At 31.6% G+C, this 21,699-nt stretch overlaps 1 protein-coding gene across 2 annotated transcripts in view; it reads left to right on the plus strand.

The window, feature by feature from the left end:
• The window catches only part of LOC114335188 (uncharacterized), a 47,945-nt gene that overhangs the window by 20,036 nt on the left and 6,210 nt on the right, over window positions 1-21,699 (plus strand). The window lies entirely within an intron of this gene.

Raw genomic sequence — 21,699 nt, forward strand, 5'->3', positions numbered from 1 at the left:
TGCAAAACTAGAAACCGCAAGGTAGAAGAAGAAGAGGTAGAAAGAGGAAAAGTTGACAGGCAGGAATAAACAAAGTCATGGATGAAAGAGGTCTGAAAGTAGATCAATGTGCGGACGGAGAGGAGTGGCGAACGGGTATCGGAAGACGGAGAACGTTATAAACCGATAATACAATAATAATGTAAAAGTACCAGCCTTTTAAATCCTAAAGTCTAGGGATGGCGGTTGTTGAACAAAAATCCGGTTTTCGGTTATACCGTTTTTTTTACTTACGGCTTAACCTGGCGGTTATAACCGGTCAAAAACCCGGTTGTTCCAAAAACCGGTTTTCGTTTTTTTCATCAAAAGAAAATACTCAATAGGTTATAATGTTAAATTTATATTGCACTTTAGTTTGCTCAATTTTCCTCCCGAAAAATTCCCCAACCAATTCAACCTATAAAAATTTTCCCAGGCGCTTTCAAATTACCCTAAAAATGGGCGAAAGCACCCCAATCTCTGATTTGTCGCTCGTTGTAGACGGCGTCGGCGTATATTGCGTTGTCAATAATTGGGATATTCCCAAAAGTGATGATCCTACCGATCTACCGAAATGTCCCTTGGATCTATCAGGTTTAAAAAAATATCCAAATGACATATTTTACTTAAAAATAAATTCGATAAACCAATTCATTATTTACTTCTCTATTGCCATCAAAAAATTTCAGTAGGTAATATTTTTTAATACGTTCGTATAATACCTACCTTTTATATCCTAAGAATTATTTATTGTTTAAAAATTACATAATGGAGATTCCTAATCGGTTTTCGGTATTCAAATTTCTTACAAACAAGAGTCTCAAGTCTCAAGTACTCAAGTATAAACAATTTTTTAGATGATGGTTGGAATATCAATTTCAAGCAGATCACTTACTTTTTTATGTAAATATATTATCATCTAAATCTAAAAATAACTATTCCCAAAATTGTTTCATAAAAGCTGATGTGACACTTTCGTCCAGTTCTCTATTAGTAAATAAAAGTTGAATTATGGTTGTTTGGGTTAATTACTTCGCATATTATTTATAATACATATGACTGAGATCGAAAATAGATAGAAATTTTTACATTTTTCTCTAAATAAATTTTTTTTCCACAGGTAACTTTTTCGGTTTTTCACCGGTAATTACTTTAAAAAGAAAAAACCGGTTATAACCGGGACAAAAAAACAACCGGTAAAACCGGTTGTTTCGAATTAAAAAAACCGGTTTTAGGTTATAACCGGTAGGTCTTTAGCATCCTTAAGTCGATTAATTTAGTTTGCAGTCAATACTAACAAAGTTATTCAAATTGTTTATAAGCCAAAAATGACTCTATTTTACTAAAATATTTTCGGAATGATAAAAATGACTTTTTATTATTTTTTTAAAAACTTTGAAAACATAAGTATTCTGTTTTCATGTGGTTTCCACAAAATTGCTGTATCATTATTATTTTATGAAGAAAATCATGCTTCATCATTGCAAAGAAAAGGCTTTTTTTTATAAACAAATTGAATAAAATGTAAACTAATTGACGAATCGCCTTGAAATTTTTTGTATATTATCTGGACTGGACATGGACTGTTCGACCCAATATTTCATGTAATATCAGTAAAGGGACAGCACCGGTACGGGCGCAATTTGACGCTTTTTTACATGTAAATCTCCATAAGAAATTTTAAGGTCCATTCTGGTCATTTTTGACGCTTTTTGTGGTGGAGGCGCGACTGCTCGTCAGATCGTGACGTATGAGTTGGAATCAAAGTCCATCTCAGACGTACCAGAGCCCGCCAAGATGGACGCCTTCCATCTGTCGCTTTTTATAATATACAGGGAGAAGTCAGAAAGCCAAACCAATTCTTCTTTTAGGCTGTCACAGGGATTCTTCTATTTGTTTGCGAAATCGGTGTTCACGATTCTTTTGATATGTCCAAACCATCCCTCTTTCATGAATTTATCAAAATACAAAGCAACGGTATTTTATCAAAACCAACATTCGTTTACATATACACGTTTTAAACACACACATTCTTCAAAATGAACCTGAACCATCCTTAGAGCATGGCCAAACCAGCTAACTCAACATAGCCCTCATCTGCTCTTTACATACACACGGAAAATTTAATATGGTCAAGAGATTAGAGTTAGATAGAAAATCAATTTTTCCCCAGATGCTGGGGGAAATTAAAAAAAAATTTAAGGTCCATTCTGCTCATTTTTGTCTCGTTTTGTGGTGGAGGCCCGACTTTTACGTCACGATTGGACCAATAAAACAGAAGATATAACTAATGCCCTTTTGGCTGTATCCTGAAAATACGTAACTAATGCCCCTGATAACGTATAAGATATAATAGAAGCAGTATTTTGATATGTCCAATCCATCCCTCTCTGAGAGATATGCGAGGTATCATGTGATTTAACAAATTGAATAATATAGAAAAAATAAACATAACATCATGCCATAAAGACATTAGATACAAATGATTTAACCACCAGACACAGAAAAATCAAATAGAGCAGAATGTTAAAAAGGAGTTCTGTATCTTCGGTCCTCTTGGTGCAATAGGGACATACGAATTCTCAAATGATACGATTTAACCAATAGAGTTCAGTGACAGAAAAATAAAATACATCATGTCAAAAGGGTCTTAGATACGTATTTTCCGTCCAATCGTAACTTACAGTACCTCAACCAATAAAATACAATGGCATAAAAATCAAATACATCAGCATGTCAAAAAGGCTTTAGTATTTTCTTTTCTACTGAGAAACATCCAAATCTTTCGTAAAATATTATACACGGGCGTTCTTTCTATATGTCCAAACTAGTAAACCTCTTATTTTTAACACGCAACTCTCAATATTTACATTATTTCTTCCTAGAAAATATCAGTGTATCAAAATGGAATACAAATATATGCAAACCACCAATTGCTAAATCTATCATTATATCGCTAATACCTAAAATACATATCAGATAAATTCTTTCGCTAAGTCCAAACCACCGATATTTCTCACATTATTTTCAAACCAGATTTAGAGTTCTAGTCAAGCATAAAAATCAAATACATCAGCATGTCAAAAGGGTTTTAGTATTTTCGTTTCTATTAAGAAACATCCAAACTTTTCGTATACTATCGTGTTGTATACTTTTGTACACTATTGGTTTTTATAATTTGTTTAAATTTTTTTAATAAATGTAGCAATAACTTCGAAATTATGGCATTTAGTTGTAGGGAAAATAACATGAAAAATAATCAGTATTTCTTTAGGACTTCAAAACTCAAATAACGACTTCTTGTCCTATTAGAAATACGGAATTGGATTTCCAGAAAAACGGAAAATCTGACAACAATGTAATTGTCACTATAATATAGACCGCCTCAGAAAATTCATACCCATCAAAATCTATAAAAATCTTGCAAGCCGTTTCCGAGATAATTGAGTGTTTCCATACATAAAACTCACTCTGTATGCAAACCAGATTTAGAGTTCTAGTCAGACATAAAAATCAAATACATCAGCATGTCAAAAGGGCTTTAGTATTTTCGTTTTTACTGAGAAACATCCAAATCTTTCGTACTCTATTATACACAGGCGTTCTTTCATTATGTCCAAACTAGTAAACCTCTTATTTTTACCATGCAACTCTCAATATTTACATTATCTCTCCCTAGGTGCAAAATGTCAGTATATGAAGCATAAATATATGCAAGCCACTAATTGCTAAATCTATCATTATATCGATAATACCTACAATACATATCAGATAAATTCTTTCGCTAAGTCCAAACCACCGATATTTCTCATATTATTTTCAAACCAGATTTAGAGTTCTAATCAGTTGGAGAATACAAATTTTTGTTATAAAGTACGTTTTAAATGTGATCTCAAATAAAATCCCATGCATAAAACAAATTGAATTCATCGATATGAAAAAGAACTTCGACTGAGTTGACAAAGACAAAAAATATATCTAAAAGGAAGATATCTAATAGAAATAGGTCGCAAATTTTCAAAGCAAAAGTCTTTTAGTATAATTAGAGTAATCCGATTGAGAAAATTACTTATTATGGGTATACACAAGTTAATAATAAGCAAAAAATCGAACTTCTATTGATCCAATCAAAAAAAATCAAATACATTTGTACTATGAGAATGATCTCCGAAAGGGAAATCGATAGGTCAAAATAAACTAATTTTAAAGTAAAAATGTGGCTTATTCACAATAAAAATAATAAATAATAAATTTTCTTGCGCTCCTTATTGTTTTACGAAAGATACAAAAAAAAACACGAAAAATACACGATACGTAGGTAGAAAATAATGTCATTATTAATTATGACTTAATCATTCTTTCGAATGTTTTTAGTACGCATGACTGTAAGAATTTACCCTGGTATGATTCTGGTTTCGAAGGATCTTTGGACGGTTTTAAAATAATTCGAACTAGGTTTCGAAGGATCTTTGGACGGTTTTAAAATAATTCGAACTAAATATATTCTTACCAACCATCTGGAAACTTAAGGTGTGTGTCGATATAATTCTTTATTTGCACTAACGCCATTACTACAATCGGAAATTTTCTTAATCATTCTATAAGTACAGTATTTTAATTGCATTTTAAACAGGTTTCTAATTCACTTATGGAAAAATTAGAATTAGAATCAGAATCAGATTAGAACTTTCATATTGTGATACATTTGTATATGGAAGAAAATAATACGGTATGTATAAGATACAAAATTCAAGCATTGGAAAAGCCATACAAGAGGCACACCAAATTCAAAAATCTTGACTATTTCGTCTAAACATGAATTAAAATTTCTAGTTCTATCTTCTAGCTTCTCATCCAGCTTGAAATAGGATATTAGTATTCATATTTATTATTTCAAAAAATTTTAAGATATCGTGTCTTTTGTTGTAGGTATACTGTCACATTTTCAATACATATTACCCAATTTTTACTTACCCATCATCGAGTTAATTTATAAATGCAATAAGTAACTCCTTAAGATATTATGCTTTCAAAAAACGCTACCAACCAATCTCCTTCATATTGGCTAGTTTCAAATGTATTTCTACAATTACACCATTATTTGCCGAAATATTTTAAAGCAGTGTTGACAACGTCTAAAAAACTGTACATAATTTGGTACATAAATATCAAAAATGATGATCAAAATTGCTTTTATTAGATGATTATTAGCTCTCTTTATCCAGCTTAACAAAATGAGAAAAGTGCTCTGCACAAGAGATCTAAGGTTAGAGCTAAGAATAAGGTTGGCTAGGTGCTACGTTTTCTCGACTCTGTTTTACGGAATGGAAGCTTGGACCTTGAATGCTGCATCAATGAAAAAACTGGAATCATTCGAGATGTGGGTATATAGAAGAATTCTAAAAATATCATGGACAGAACACGTCACAAACAAAGAGGTTCTGAGAAAGATGAACAAAGAAATGGAAGTCTTAAATACAATTAAAACCAGAAAATTGGAATATCTCGGACATATTACACGTGGAAAGAGATACAACTTGCTCCAACTCATTATGCAGGGAAAGATTCAAGGAAAAAGAAGCATAGGGAGACGCAGAATATCGTGGCTGCGCAACCTGAGAGAATGGTACGGATGTACATCAAACGAACTTTTCAGAGCAGCTGTCTCCAAGGTCCGAATAGCTATGATGATTGCCGACCTCCGTCGCGGAGATGGCACTTGAAGAAGAAGATCCAGCTAAAATAAAATAAATAAAGAACTTACATCGTCATATCCATATACTGTTTTGAAAACCGAGGACTTGGAAGCTCCAATAAGTCATAACTCGAAGTTTGAAATAGTAAATAGTATATCAGTGAATGTTTATGCTTTGGAATTAAATAAGTTAAGGAAAAATAATTTTACGAATTAGTGCCTGCTTGCCTAAACAAAACAAACTTGATAGACATGTAAATTTGAATCTTATTCAGGATAAATATTTTCTAAAATTAAATGATTACCTACGACTCTCATCGTAGTGACGATGGAAATATTGAAATAAAATATCATTACTTCTGGAAAAAAAGGTGTCTAGGTTGTTACACTATATAACCAAAAAAGAAAACTAATTCACCCAGATTTATTGGAAAAATTTACTGTTTCACCGTATCATTAAAATCTTACAAAAAAAGAAATATCGAATTAAATAAACAATACATAATAGAACTAAGAAGTAAATTACGAATATCAGAGTGCATGAGATACGAAATAAACATCTTACAAGCAAAACTATCGATACAACAAATACATATTATATACATTATTCACTTGAAAATTTTAAAGTAATGTTGGCTGAATGTCCAAGAAACTGAGTATATTTAGCCTCTTTTACAATATTTCTGAAAAACTTCAACGAATTTGTCTATTTAGCGAAAAAAAAAATCTAATTCACGCAGTTTTATCGGAAAACTTTGCTATTTACCATTTTTATTCACTGTCTTTTTAATCTGTCGAGTAACATCTTTAATTTATTTTGATTTTTAAGAAGTTTTCTAACCTCCTCTAATTACGATTTTTTGTAGAATTTGGACTGGTTGTATTGAATTATGATAGGTATGTGTATCTGATTACGCAATAATTTCAAAGAGACATTCTTTGTAGCTTAGTATAAATTGGTCTTCTAATACTAAAATATTATAAAAAAATAATAGAGTAAAGCAATACAGGAGACTTAAAAAAGGTTTAAAATCTCATGAAATCTTGTTTATTTAGTCTAAACATGAATTAAAATTTATATTGTTCATACTTATTATTTCAAGAATTTTAAGATCGTTTCTAATTATCCATCATCCAGTTAATTTATAAATTATGAAATAGGTATCACTATGATATATTATGCAGCAATAACTATGTTTTCAAAAACTATACCAACCAATCTCTTTCATTCTGACGATGTATTTATACAATTACAACATTATTTACTTAAAAAGTTTAAAGCAATGTTGGCTGAATGCCCAAAAAACTGAGTATATTTAGCCTATTTTACAATATTTCTGAAAAACTTCAACGAATTTTTCTATTTACCGAAAAAAAAATCTAATTCACACAGTTTTATTGGAAAAATTTACTATTTCACCATTTTATTCACTGTCTTTTTAATCTGTTGAGTAACATCTTTAATTTATTTTGATTTTTATGAAGTTGTCTAACCTCGTGTAATTACGATTTTTTTGTAGAATTTGGATTGGTTTTATAGGATTATGATAGGTATGTGTATCTGAAAACACAATAATTCCAAAGAGACATTCGTTGTAGCTTAGTGTAAATTGGTCTTCTAATACTAAAACATTATAAAACATAATAGATTAAAGTAATACAGGAGACTTAAAAAAGTGTTAAAATCTCATGGTACAAAAAAGAAAATGTCTCGAGTGTGAATTTAAAAATGGAGTTACTACAAAAAAGAAGATGGTACATACCTTTGAATATTAAAAAATATTTGAAAAATTTTAATTTTTTTTTGTAGATTGTGTAGTTAATACTAAAAATTAGTAAGGAAATAAAAATGATTATAAATTAAAAAAATCTTCGACGTTTGTTCTTAGAGCATGTGAAACATTAATAATTACCAAAAAATTTCAGTAGGTACCTTTAAATATTAAAAGTATTTGAAAAATTTTAATTTTTGTAGATTGTGTAGTTAATACTAAAAAATTAGTATGGAAATAAAAATACATATCAATTAAAAAAAATCTTCAGCGTTTGTTCTTAGAGCGTAGTTCGAGTATGCCCGAACTTTCCCGATCCCCAATATATCTACTTCTTCTTGTAGTGCTCATCCATTTTGGATGTTGACGATTATCCTAGAAATATATACTTTGCATACTAATGTACTGAAAAGATTTGTAGTTGTTGTGCTGCACCACATATATAGATTTTTTAGCCAGAAAATCCTTCACCTTCCTGGTTTTCTTCTACTTTTCTCTGTAAAATTAGTTGCAGCAGTTCATATCTTCGCTCTTTCTTACAATGTGTCGGATGTATTCGATTTTAACTGTTTTATTGTGGGTACCAGCTCTTTTTCTTTTTTAATTCTTAATAAAATAATCTAATTAGTTATGTGATCTGAGTAAGATATATACAAAAATAAGAAAAAAATGTTTTATTTCTTTGGAATAAAATAAAAAAGCCAAGTTGGTTGACTGGTTTAAAGTATTGCAGTGCAGGGGATTTGAACCTATGATCCAACACTTACTTATTTTCAATGCAATGTAACAAAGTCTTAAATCGCTCGACCAACGTGGCTTTGGAACTTTGCTCTAAAAAACAACGATGATATTCACATGTTATGACATTCCTATTGACAATAAAAAGAAATAAAATGTTTTTCAAATAATATTTTATTCAAAATACTGTTATTTAGAGTGTGAGCTTTATGATTATAAATAAAAAAATCTTTGACGTTTGTTCTTAGAGCATGTGAAACATTAATAATTACCAAAAAATTACGGTACCTTTAAATATTAAAAGTATTTGAAAAATTTTAATTTTTGTAGATTGTGTAGTTAATACCAAAAATTAGTGTGGAAATAAAAATAAATATCAACTAAAAAAAAATTTTCAGCGTTTGTTCTTAGAGCGTAGTTCGAGTATGCCCGAACTTTCCCGATTTCCCAATATTAGCTGTGAGTTTTGGCTTAGGATACCCATATAAAAAGCATGGAAAACGAAAAGTTTCAGCGTTTGTTCTTAGAGCGTAGTTCGAGTATGCCCGAACTTTCCCGATTTCCCAATATTAGCTGTGAGTTTTGGCATAGGATACCCATATAAAAAGCATGGAAAACGGAAAGTTTACCTTGGACAAGTGACGGCGTCACTTCGGGAAATCGGGAAAGTTCGGGCATACTCGAACTACGCTCTAAGAACAAACGCTGAAAATTTTTTTTTAGTTGATATTTATTTTTATTTCCACACTAATTTTTGGTATTAACTACACAATCTACAAAAATTAAAATTTTTCAAATACTTTTAATATTTAAAGGTACCGTAATTTTTTGGTAATTATTAATGTTTCACATGCTCTAAGAACAAACGTCAAAGATTTTTTTATTTATAATCATAAAGCTCACACTCTAAATAACAGTATTTTGAATAAAATATTATTTGAAAAACATTTTATTTCTTTTTATTGTCAATAGGAATGTCATAACATGTGAATATCATCGTTGTTTTTTAGAGCAAAGTTCCAAAGCCACGTTGGTCGAGCGATTTAAGACTTTGTTACATTGCATTGAAAATAAGTAAGTGTTGGATCATAGGTTCAAATCCCCTGCACTGCAATACTTTAAACCAGTCAACCAACTTGGCTTTTTTATTTTATTCCAAAGAAATAAAACATTTTTTTCTTATTTTTGTATATATCTTACTCAGATCACATAACTAATTAGATTATTTTATTAAGAATTAAAAAAGAAAAAGAGCTGGTACCCACAATAAAACAGTTAAAATCGAATACATCCGACACATTGTAAGAAAGAGCGAAGATATGAACTGCTGCAACTAATTTTACAGAGAAAAGTAGAAGAAAACCAGGAAGGTGAAGGATTTTCTGGCTAAAAAATCTATATATGTGGTGCAGCACAACAACTACAAATCTTTTCAGTACATTAGTATGCAAAGTATATATTTCTAGGATAATCGTCAACATCCAAAATGGATGAGCACTACAAGAAGAAGTAGATATATTGGGGATCGGGAAAGTTCGGGCATACTCGAACTACGCTCTAAGAACAAACGCTGAAGATTTTTTTTAATTGATATGTATTTTTATTTCCATACTAATTTTTTAGTATTAACTACACAATCTACAAAAATTAAAATTTTTCAAATACTTTTAATATTTAAAGGTACCTACTGAAATTTTTTGGTAATTATTAATGTTTCACATGCTCTAAGAACAAACGTCGAAGATTTTTTAAATTTATAATCATTTTTATTTCCTTACTAATTTTTAGTATTAACTACACAATCTACAAAAAAAAATTAAAATTTTTCAAATATTTTTTAATATTCAAAGGTATGTACCATCTTCTTTTTTGTAGTAACTCCATTTTTAAATTCACACTCGAGACATTTTCTTTTTTGTACCATGAGATTTTAACACTTTTTTAAGTCTCCTGTATTACTTTAATCTATTATGTTTTATAATGTTTTAGTATTAGAAGACCAATTTACACTAAGCTACAACGAATGTCTCTTTGGAATTATTGTGTTTTCAGATACACATACCTATCATAATCCTATAAAACCAATCCAAATTCTACAAAAAAATCGTAATTACACGAGGTTAGACAACTTCATAAAAATCAAAATAAATTAAAGATGTTACTCAACAGATTAAAAAGACAGTGAATAAAATGGTGAAATAGTAAATTTTTCCAATAAAACTTTGTGAATTAGATTTTTTTTTCGGTAAATAGAAAAATTCGTTGAAGTTTTTCAGAAATATTGTAAAATAGGCTAAATATACTCAGTTTTTTGGGCATTCAGCCAACATTGCTTTAAACTTTTTAAGTAAATAATGTTGTAATTGTATAAATACATCGTCAGAATGAAAGAGATTGGTTGGTATAGTTTTTGAAAACATAGTTATTGCTGCATAATATATCATAGTGATACCTATTTCATAATTTATAAATTAACTGGATGATGGATAATTAGAAACGATCTTAAAATTCTTGAAATAATAAGTATGAACAATATAAATTTTAATTCATGTTTAGACTAAATAAACAAGATTTCATGAGATTTTAAACCTTTTTTAAGTCTCCTGTATTGCTTTACTCTATTATTTTTTTATAATATTTTAGTATTAGAAGACCAATTTATACTAAGCTACAAAGAATGTCTCTTTGAAATTATTGCGTAATCAGATACACATACCTATCATAATTCAATACAACCAGTCCAAATTCTACAAAAAATCGTAATTAGAGGAGGTTAGAAAACTTCTTAAAAATCAAAATAAATTAAAGATGTTACTTGACAGATTAAAAAGACAGTGAATAAAAATGGTAAATAGCAAAGTTTTCCGATAAAACTGCGTGAATTAGATTTTTTTTTTCGCTAAATAGACAAATTCGTTGAAGTTTTTCAGAAATATTGTAAAAGAGGCTAAATATACTCAGTTTCTTGGACATTCAGCCAACATTACTTTAAAATTTTCAAGTGAATAATGTATATAATATGTATTTGTTGTATCGATAGTTTTGCTTGTAAGATGTTTATTTCGTATCTCATGCACTCTGATATTCGTAATTTACTTCTTAGTTCTATTATGTATTGTTTATTTAATTCGATATTTCTTTTTTTGTAAGATTTTAATGATACGGTGAAACAGTAAATTTTTCCAATAAATCTTGGTGAATTAGTTTTCTTTTTTGGTTATATAGTGTAACAACCTAGACACCTTTTTTTCCAGAAGTAATGATATTTTATTTCAATATTTCCATCGTCACTACGATGAGAGTCGTAGGTAATCATTTAATTTTAGAAAATATTTATCCTGAATAAGATTCAAATTTACATGTCTATCAAGTTTGTTTTGTTTAGGCAAGCAGGCACTAATTCGTAAAATTATTTTTCCTTAACTTATTTAATTCCAAAGCATAAACATTCACTGATATACTATTTACTATTTCAAACTTCGAGTTATGACTTATTGGAGCTTCCAAGTCCTCGGTTTTCAAAACAGTATATGGATATGACGATGTAAGTTCTTTATTTATTTTATTTTAGCTGGATCTTCTTCTTCAAGTGCCATCTCCGCGACGGAGGTCGGCAATCATCATAGCTATTCGGACCTTGGAGACAGCTGCTCTGAAAAGTTCGTTTGATGTACATCCGTACCATTCTCTCAGGTTGCGCAGCCACGATATTCTGCGTCTCCCTATGCTTCTTTTTCCTTGAATCTTTCCCTGCATAATGAGTTGGAGCAAGTTGTATCTCTTTCCACGTGTAATATGTCCGAGATATTCCAATTTTCTGGTTTTAATTGTATTTAAGACTTCCATTTCTTTGTTCATCTTTCTCAGAACCTCTTTGTTTGTGACGTGTTCTGTCCATGATATTTTTAGAATTCTTCTATATACCCACATCTCGAATGATTCCAGTTTTTTCATTGATGCAGCATTCAAGGTCCAAGCTTCCATTCCGTAAAACAGAGTCGAGAAAACGTAGCACCTAGCCAACCTTATTCTTAGCTCTAACCTTAGATCTCTTGTGCAGAGCACTTTTCTCATTTTGTTAAGCTGGATAAAGAGAGCTAATAATCATCTAATAAAAGCAATTTTGATCATCATTTTTGATATTTATGTACCAAATTATGTACAGTTTTTTAGACGTTGTCAACACTGCTTTAAAATATTTCGGCAAATAATGGTGTAATTGTAGAAATACATTTGAAACTAGCCAATATGAAGGAGATTGGTTGGTAGCGTTTTTTGAAAGCATAATATCTTAAGGAGTTACTTATTGCATTTATAAATTAACTCGATGATGGGTAAGTAAAAATTGGGTAATATGTATTGAAAATGTGACAGTATACCTACAACAAAAGACACGATATCTTAAAATTTTTTGAAATAATAAATATGAATACTAATATCCTATTTCAAGCTGGATGAGAAGCTAGAAGATAGAACTAGAAATTTTAATTCATGTTTAGACGAAATAGTCAAGATTTTTGAATTTGGTGTGCCTCTTGTATGGCTTTTCCAATGCTTGAATTTTGTATCTTATACATACCGTATTATTTTCTTCCATATACAAATGTATCACAATATGAAAGTTCTAATCTGATCCTGATTCTAATTCTAATTTTTCCATAAGTGAATTAGAAACCTGTTTAAAATGCAATTAAAATACTGTACTTATAGAATGATTAAGAAAATTTCCGATTGTAGTAATGGCGTTAGTGCAAATAAAGAATTATATCGACACACACCTTAAGTTTCCAGATGGTTGGTAAGAATATATTTAGTTCGAATTATTTTAAAACCGTCCAAAGATCCTTCGAAACCTAGTTCGAATTATTTTAAAACCGTCCAAAGATCCTTCGAAACCAGAATCATACCAGGGTAAATTCTTAGAGTCATGCGTACTAAAAACATTCGAAAGAATGATTAAGTCATAATTAATAATGACATTATTTTCTACCTACGTATCGTGTATTTTTCGTGTTTTTTTTTTGTATCTTTCGTAAAACAATAAGGAGCGCAAGAAAATTTATTATTTATTATTTTTATTGTGAATAAGCCACATTTTTACTTTAAAATTAGTTTATTTTGACCTATCGATTTCCCTTTCGGAGATCATTCTCATAGTACAAATGTATTTGATTTTTTTTGATTGGATCAATAGAAGTTCGATTTTTTGCTTATTATTAACTTGTGTATACCCATAATAAGTAATTTTCTCAATCGGATTACTCTAATTATACTAAAAGACTTTTGCTTTGAAAATTTGCGACCTATTTCTATTAGATATCTTCCTTTTAGATATATTTTTTGTCTTTGTCAACTCAGTCGAAGTTCTTTTTCATATCGATGAATTCAATTTGTTTTATGCATGGGATTTTATTTGAGATCACATTTAAAACGTACTTTATAACAAAAATTTGTATTCTCCAACTGATTAGAACTCTAAATCTGGTTTGAAAATAATATGAGAAATATCGGTGGTTTGGACTTAGCGAAAGAATTTATCTGATATGTATTGTAGGTATTATCGATATAATGATAGATTTAGCAATTAGTGGCTTGCATATATTTATGCTTCATATACTGACATTTTGCACCTAGGGAGAGATAATGTAAATATTGAGAGTTGCATGGTAAAAATAAGAGGTTTACTAGTTTGGACATAATGAAAGAACGCCTGTGTATAATAGAGTACGAAAGATTTGGATGTTTCTCAGTAAAAACGAAAATACTAAAGCCCTTTTGACATGCTGATGTATTTGATTTTTATGTCTGACTAGAACTCTAAATCTGGTTTGCATACAGAGTGAGTTTTATGTATGGAAACACTCAATTATCTCGGAAACGGCTTGCAAGATTTTTATAGATTTTGATGGGTATGAATTTTCTGAGGCGGTCTATATTATAGTGACAATTACATTGTTGTCAGATTTTCCGTTTTTCTGGAAATCCAATTCCGTATTTCTAATAGGACAAGAAGTCGTTATTTGAGTTTTGAAGTCCTAAAGAAATACTGATTATTTTTCATGTTATTTTCCCTACAACTAAATGCCATAATTTCGGAAGTTATTGCTACATTTATTAAAAAAATTTAAACAAATTATAAAAACCAATAGTGTACAAAAGTATACAACACGATAGTATACGAAAAGTTTGGATGTTTCTTAATAGAAACGAAAATACTAAAACCCTTTTGACATGCTGATGTATTTGATTTTTATGCTTGACTAGAACTCTAAATCTGGTTTGAAAATAATGTGAGAAATATCGGTGGTTTGGACTTAGCGAAAGAATTTATCTGATATGTATTTTAGGTATTAGCGATATAATGATAGATTTAGCAATTGGTGGTTTGCATATATTTGTATTCCATTTTGATACACTGATATTTTCTAGGAAGAAATAATGTAAATATTGAGAGTTGCGTGTTAAAAATAAGAGGTTTACTAGTTTGGACATATAGAAAGAACGCCCGTGTATAATATTTTACGAAAGATTTGGATGTTTCTCAGTAGAAAAGAAAATACTAAAGCCTTTTTGACATGCTGATGTATTTGATTTTTATGCCATTGTATTTTATTGGTTGAGGTACTGTAAGTTACGATTGGACGGAAAATACGTATCTAAGACCCTTTTGACATGATGTATTTTATTTTTCTGTCACTGAACTCTATTGGTTAAATCGTATCATTTGAGAATTCGTATGTCCCTATTGCACCAAGAGGACCGAAGATACAGAACTCCTTTTTAACATTCTGCTCTATTTGATTTTTCTGTGTCTGGTGGTTAAATCATTTGTATCTAATGTCTTTATGGCATGATGTTATGTTTATTTTTTCTATATTATTCAATTTGTTAAATCACATGATACCTCGCATATCTCTCAGAGAGGGATGGATTGGACATATCAAAATACTGCTTCTATTATATCTTATACGTTATCAGGGGCATTAGTTACGTATTTTCAGGATACAGCCAAAAGGGCATTAGTTATATCTTCTGTTTTATTGGTCCAATCGTGACGTAAAAGTCGGGCCTCCACCACAAAACGAGACAAAAATGAGCAGAATGGACCTTAAATTTTTTTTTAATTTCCCCCAGCATCTGGGGAAAAATTGATTTTCTATCTAACTCTAATCTCTTGACCATATTAAATTTTCCGTGTGTATGTAAAGAGCAGATGAGGGCTATGTTGAGTTAGCTGGTTTGGCCATGCTCTAAGGATGGTTCAGGTTCATTTTGAAGAATGTGTGTGTTTAAAACGTGTATATGTAAACGAATGTTGGTTTTGATAAAATACCGTTGCTTTGTATTTTGATAAATTCATGAAAGAGGGATGGTTTGGACATATCAAAAGAATCGTGAACACCGATTTCGCAAACAAATAGAAGAATCCCTGTGACAGCCTAAAAGAAGAATTGGTTTGGCTTTCTGACTTCTCCCTGTATATTATAAAAAGCGACAGATGGAAGGCGTCCATCTTGGCGGGCTCTGGTACGTCTGAGATGGACTTTGATTCCAACTCATACGTCACGATCTGACGAGCAGTCGCGCCTCCACCACAAAAAGCGTCAAAAATGACCAGAATGGACCTTAAAATTTCTTATGGAGATTTACATGTAAAAAAGCGTCAAATTGCGCCCGTACCGGTGCTGTCCCTTTACTAATATCAGTCTTAAGTTTATTTTTGCAAAAGTTATAGCAAATTTTTTATTTTCGAAATTTAAGTTTTATTTTGCAATTACCGAAGCAACAAATAATCTTACGAAAATTCAAAAACTGCCATTTTAAACCTTTGTTCATCTACTAAAAATGAATACTCTATCTGATATAAGATATTTAATTACTTATTTTTACCTGTAGCGATTTAAACGAAAAAACTGCCATTTTTGACCCTTATTTGTCAATAACTAAAATTATCGTCCGAACTGTAACGGACATTTTTGTATTTATAATGTAATAGGTATATAGTGTCCAAAAAATCCATTTGAAACCTGGCCGGTCAAGTGTTCCGAACGTATATTTTTGATATATTTCCCTGGAGTACAATGTGTTTCCGGTTATCCATTTCTTTTCTCTTTTTTTCATCCCTATAATTTCGTTTGCAGTTTTTGCATAATGTCCTTGAAGTTCTTCCATATTTCTTCCACTGTTTCCTCATGTTGGGACAGTGCTGTTCGGTTTAATTTCAGTCTTTTTGTGAATTCGATTCTTGTGTTTTCTTGTTTAAGAGCTTCGACATTGTATCTTCTTCTTGTGTTTACTTTCCGGTTTTTGTCTTTGACTAATTTCATCTTTATTTTGGCCCTTACTCGCATGTAATATTTAGTATTCGCCATAAGTGTCTCCACTTGACCTTGTCGAACGCTTTACGATAATCTATAAAGCATATGTACAGTGGAATATTGAATTCCCTAGATTTTTCGATTATCTGTCTTATATTCAACAGGTGTTCTCGAGTACCTCTACCTTTGGTAAATCCAGTTTGCTCTTGTGGAATTTCTCTTTGAAAAAATGTTTTTATTCTCTCATTGATTATATGTAGCATTATTTTAATTTTAATGGAATGTGATATAAGAGAAATAGTTCTATAATTGTTGCATTTATGGAAGCTGCCTTTTTTATGAATCGTTGTTATTGTAGATTTTGTCCAGTCTTTAGGCCATTGTTTAGAATGCCATATTTGGTTACAGAGTCGATGAAGTAATTTTACGCCAGTTTCTTCTGTGGCTTTGAGTATTTCTGCTGTTATCATATCTGGACCTGGTGCTTTATTATATTTGAGCTAAATGATCGCTAGTCTTACTTCATTTTCAAGTATATCAGGTTCTTGTTCTACCTCGTCAAAGATTTGGTTAACAGGTTCTTGGCGTTGATCATCTTTATATAGGTCCCTGCAATACGATCTCCATGTCTCTGCTATATCTTCTCTGATTGTTCTCAGAGTTCCAGTGTTGTCTTCAATGGCCCAAGTTCTGGCTTTGAAGTATCTTGTTAAGTAGCGTATTTTTCTAAATAGACCTCTCGGCTGATTATTCTGATCATGTCTCTTAATTTCTTTGCATATATTTTGATAGTAGAGTTTTTTATCTGCCTTGCATCTTCGCTTTACTTCTTTATTGAGGTTTCTTAAACTAGCTTTTTCCCTTTCACTATGCATACCACTTTGACAAAGATTTCTTCTGTTCTCAATGATTTGAAAGGTTTCATCTGTTATCCAGTGTTTCCGTTGCACAGGATTATTTATCTTTGGATGATCAATTGGTGTTGTTACACAATGTTTAAATGTCTCCCATATTTCTTGTGATGTTCCGTGACGAATAGAGGGCATTATTTTATGTACTTCCTGGAGAAGGTCGTCCTGCTTTCTTAGTTGTATCTAATGATCTATCTGATTCTATCTATGATAAAGGTGGTGACATCATAATTGATATATTATTATTATAGTATGAGAATAGAAAAATTATATAATTAAAAATATTGTAATAAAGAATTATATCTATATATCTATAAGCGAGGTTCCTATAGCCTCTGCTGCTTCTCGCATTTCGACCGCCATCTTTTTCTGTCCATCCATTCGTCTTCTTTGATGGCTCTATCTCTCATGATGTGCTTGCTGTACATGTTTTTCCCAGGTAACTCAAGGCCTTCCCCTTCTTCTTCTTCTTTGTTGTGGTATATAATTTAAAGCTTTCTTTGGTCATCTATCTTCATTCATTCGTTTGACGTGACCATACCACACTAGTTGTCTCGTTTCAATTCTATCTACTCTGGAATATACAGTTTTTGTCCTCCTAATATCTTCATTCCTGATGCGATCTTTTTTGGATATACCACACGCTCTCCTTAGATAATCCATTTCTACTACCTACTTCTATTCTCTTTCTATCTTTTTTCGTGATCTGCCAAACTTCTGCCCCATAAGTCATAATAGGCTCTACCAAGGTACTATAGATTGTCGTTTTTTGTCTTATCTTTTTAGACCATAGCTGAGAGTTTAGAATGTCTACCGCTATTTTGCCCTGCTGTGTTCTGTTTTCGATGTCTCTTTTGCCTTCTTTAGATATTATAGATCCGAGATATTTATATTCTGTAAATGTGTTTGTGGTTCTAATTTCTAAATCTGGATTTTCTAATCAAGAATTAAGAACTAAATTCTAACACTTCTATAATATGTTACAATTGAGCAATTAGACCACCAGTTTCGGCAACTGGTTATGATAAATTCATCAATTTTAATGAACATACTTTTTAATTTTTTTTATTTTTGTAATAAAAAAATTCATTGTTAATTATACAAAGAGAACATCATTAATCTGTCACAACAATAATTGTTTTAACATAATACAATAATCATTTATAAAAATATCCGAAGTCTAAATACCAACATTTGAGGTGGCAACAGCGTAGTAGAAGCCATGAGGACATAAACTGAAATATACGGATTCCGCGACAATCTTAAACTGAATAAATATATATTTGGACGTCACCAAAACCGTTAAAGTGATTTTAGATATACAGCAAGCGAACGTGGCGCGCCTGATGGCAACTGCTCCAAGTAATGTGTATATTATTATACAGATAACGTGTCTGAGGACATCCGGCCAATATTTTGTTCAGGCATTGTAGGAAGTGGTACCTTTCACCTGCGATATATTTTAGATAAAATCCTCGTGGCAACCGTATATCGGAGTCCACGAAGACCTGGACGCCACGAGAGACTACAGTTTAACATGGGGGGACGTCATGAGAGGCTAAAAATAAATATATATATATATATATATATATATATATATATATATATATATATATATATATATATATATATATATATTAAAAAATATTTATTTTGGTCACATATTTAATCCAAGTTCATAAATAAGAGTGTTTGCATCATCATCATTCTCTTTGCCTTATCCCTATGCGGAGTCGGCTTCCCTAATTGCATTTCTCCACACAATTCTATCTTGGGTCATATCAATCTTAATCCCATTTACCAACATATCCTGCCTAATCGTCTCCCCCCAACTCTTCTTTGGTTTTCCTCTCCTACTCCTTTCAGAAATCTGCACTTCAGCAATTCTTCGTATTGAGTGAGTAAGGTCTCGGCGTTGAACATGACCAAACCATCTTAACCTATGCTCTCTCATTTTGGCATCAATTGGTGCCACACCTAGACTTCCCCTAATATACTCATTTTTAATTTCATCCTTTTTTGTCACTCCACCCATCCATCTAAGCACTCTCATTTCCGCCACGTGCATTCGTTGTTCCTCTTTCTTTTTCACTGCCCAACATTCAGTTCCGTACATCACAGCCGGTCTTATGGATGTTTTATAGAATTTTCCCTTCATCTTCATTGGATTTTTTCTGTTACACAACACACCACTCGCTTCCTTCCACTTCATCCATCCAGCCATAATTCTACTTTCTACTGCATGCATCTTCATCTATTTCTCCATTACTCTGTAATACCGATCCTATGTACTTAAAACTATTGCTTTTCACAATAATTTCACCATCCAAAGATACCATTTTATTTGTAGTAACTCCATCTTTAAATTAACATTCCAAATACCTTTTTGTCCTACTAAGTTTTAATCCTTTTTCCTTCAGAGCTTGTCTCCACTGTTCCAGTTTTTGTTCCAAGTCTCTTTAACTAATTCCTACTAACACTACATCAGCATACATTTAGCACCAAGGAATGTTAACCTGTAGTTTCGCTGGTTATCTTGTCTAAAACTAATGAGAATAAATAAGGAATAAGCACCGAGCCTAGGTGCAATGCTACTTTTACCTGAAATTTATCAGTCTCTCCCACACCTGGCCTAACACTAGTCGTTACTCCCTCATACATATCTCTCACAATTTTTACATATTCGCCAGGGACACCTTTCTTATTGAGTGCCCACCACAGAACCTATCGAACAATAAAAGTGTTTCCATAATTTCCGCAAATCTGAATTCCATTATTCTTCTTGTCTTCTTTTCCTTCTTAATTTTAGGAAAATTGCTTATATTATGACCTGCCTCTCTATGCTTAGCTCACCGCACGTTTTTGGAACCGACTCGCACTGTGATGTTCTACTGATGGTTTATCTCGAGGGATTCTCAGCGCTTATTGTTTCTTCTGTTCTGTTAATATGTTTATTACACTCTTTTTTTTTAATACCCAGGTATTAACGTATTTTCAAAAATATAGCAACCAATATGTAACAATATAGCTACCATCATGATTGGGTGCCAATTATTTAACAAAGAAATAACATCTTAAGTGTCGTTTTATAGTTACACGATTGAAATGTCTTTTTTTTATTGAACAATTAGAACCCAATTATCTAGATAGTAACTATAGCTATATTGTTACACATTGGCGCCCAACGTGTGACTCTTACTATTGGGGCTTCGACTAACTCTGTCTTAAGTCTAGGTGTCTACTTACTTACTTACTTACTTACTCTGTGGCGTTACAACCCTTCGTGGGTTTTAGCCGGCTCGACAACATGCCTTCACTGTTCTCTGTCTTGAACAACCTCCATCAAATTCTCTACGCCCATAGTGTTCAGGTCTCCTGGTATATTATCTCGCCACTGGAGTCGAGGGCGTCCGCGTGGTCTTCTTCCAGTTGGGACTTCCTCCCACACCAGTCTTACTGTTCTTTAGTCAAAATGTCTTCTAATGTGTCCTGCCCATTGGCGTCTTCTGGACTTTATTTCTTTTATAATGTTGACGTCTGGATAAAGTTCTTCGAGCTCTTTGTTGGTTCTTATTGTCCTCTATTGTCCTGATGCTTCATCCAGCACAGGCCCAAAGATCTTCTTTAGGATTTTTCTTTCCCAAACACGAAGTCTTTCTTCGTTTGACTTTGTATCGTCCTTCGTACGTCTTGTTAGTTGTTTCGATTTTATAAGGTTTTGGAGGGCAAAAAGACATCTGTTGCCGACCTGTATCCTATTGTTTATTTCTTGTGATCCGTTAGTGTCTTAAGTTATTGTAGTTCCAAGATACGTTCATTCTCTAACGCGCTCAAATTTAAAGTTATCGATGGTGATGTTCTGACCGATTCTGTCTCTGCTTTAGTTATTACGGCTCATATACATATATTTCGTCTTGATTTCGTTGATATGGAGCCCCATCTTCTCTGCTTCTTTCTCGAACCTCGCGAAAGTCTCCTTCACCCTTAATCGGGTGTTTCCTATTAAATCGATATCCTCCGCAAATGCCAGTAGTAAGTCAGTAGTAAGTAGCAAATGGCAGTAGGTGTCTACGTCTTATCTTAATGCAAACTATATACTGAGAAATTTGGCAGGGACAAATTAAAGATTATACTAATCATATTTAAAATCTTGGCTAAGCTGTACAAATTAATAGAAATGTAAAACAGTAATTATGGCAATTTTATTTATATACACTCTGTGTCTTCTGTACAATAAACTAAAATTC

Source organism: Diabrotica virgifera, chromosome 4 (assembly GCF_917563875.1).
Source record: "Diabrotica virgifera virgifera chromosome 4, PGI_DIABVI_V3a".
NCBI classification, from domain to species: domain Eukaryota; kingdom Metazoa; phylum Arthropoda; class Insecta; order Coleoptera; family Chrysomelidae; genus Diabrotica; species Diabrotica virgifera.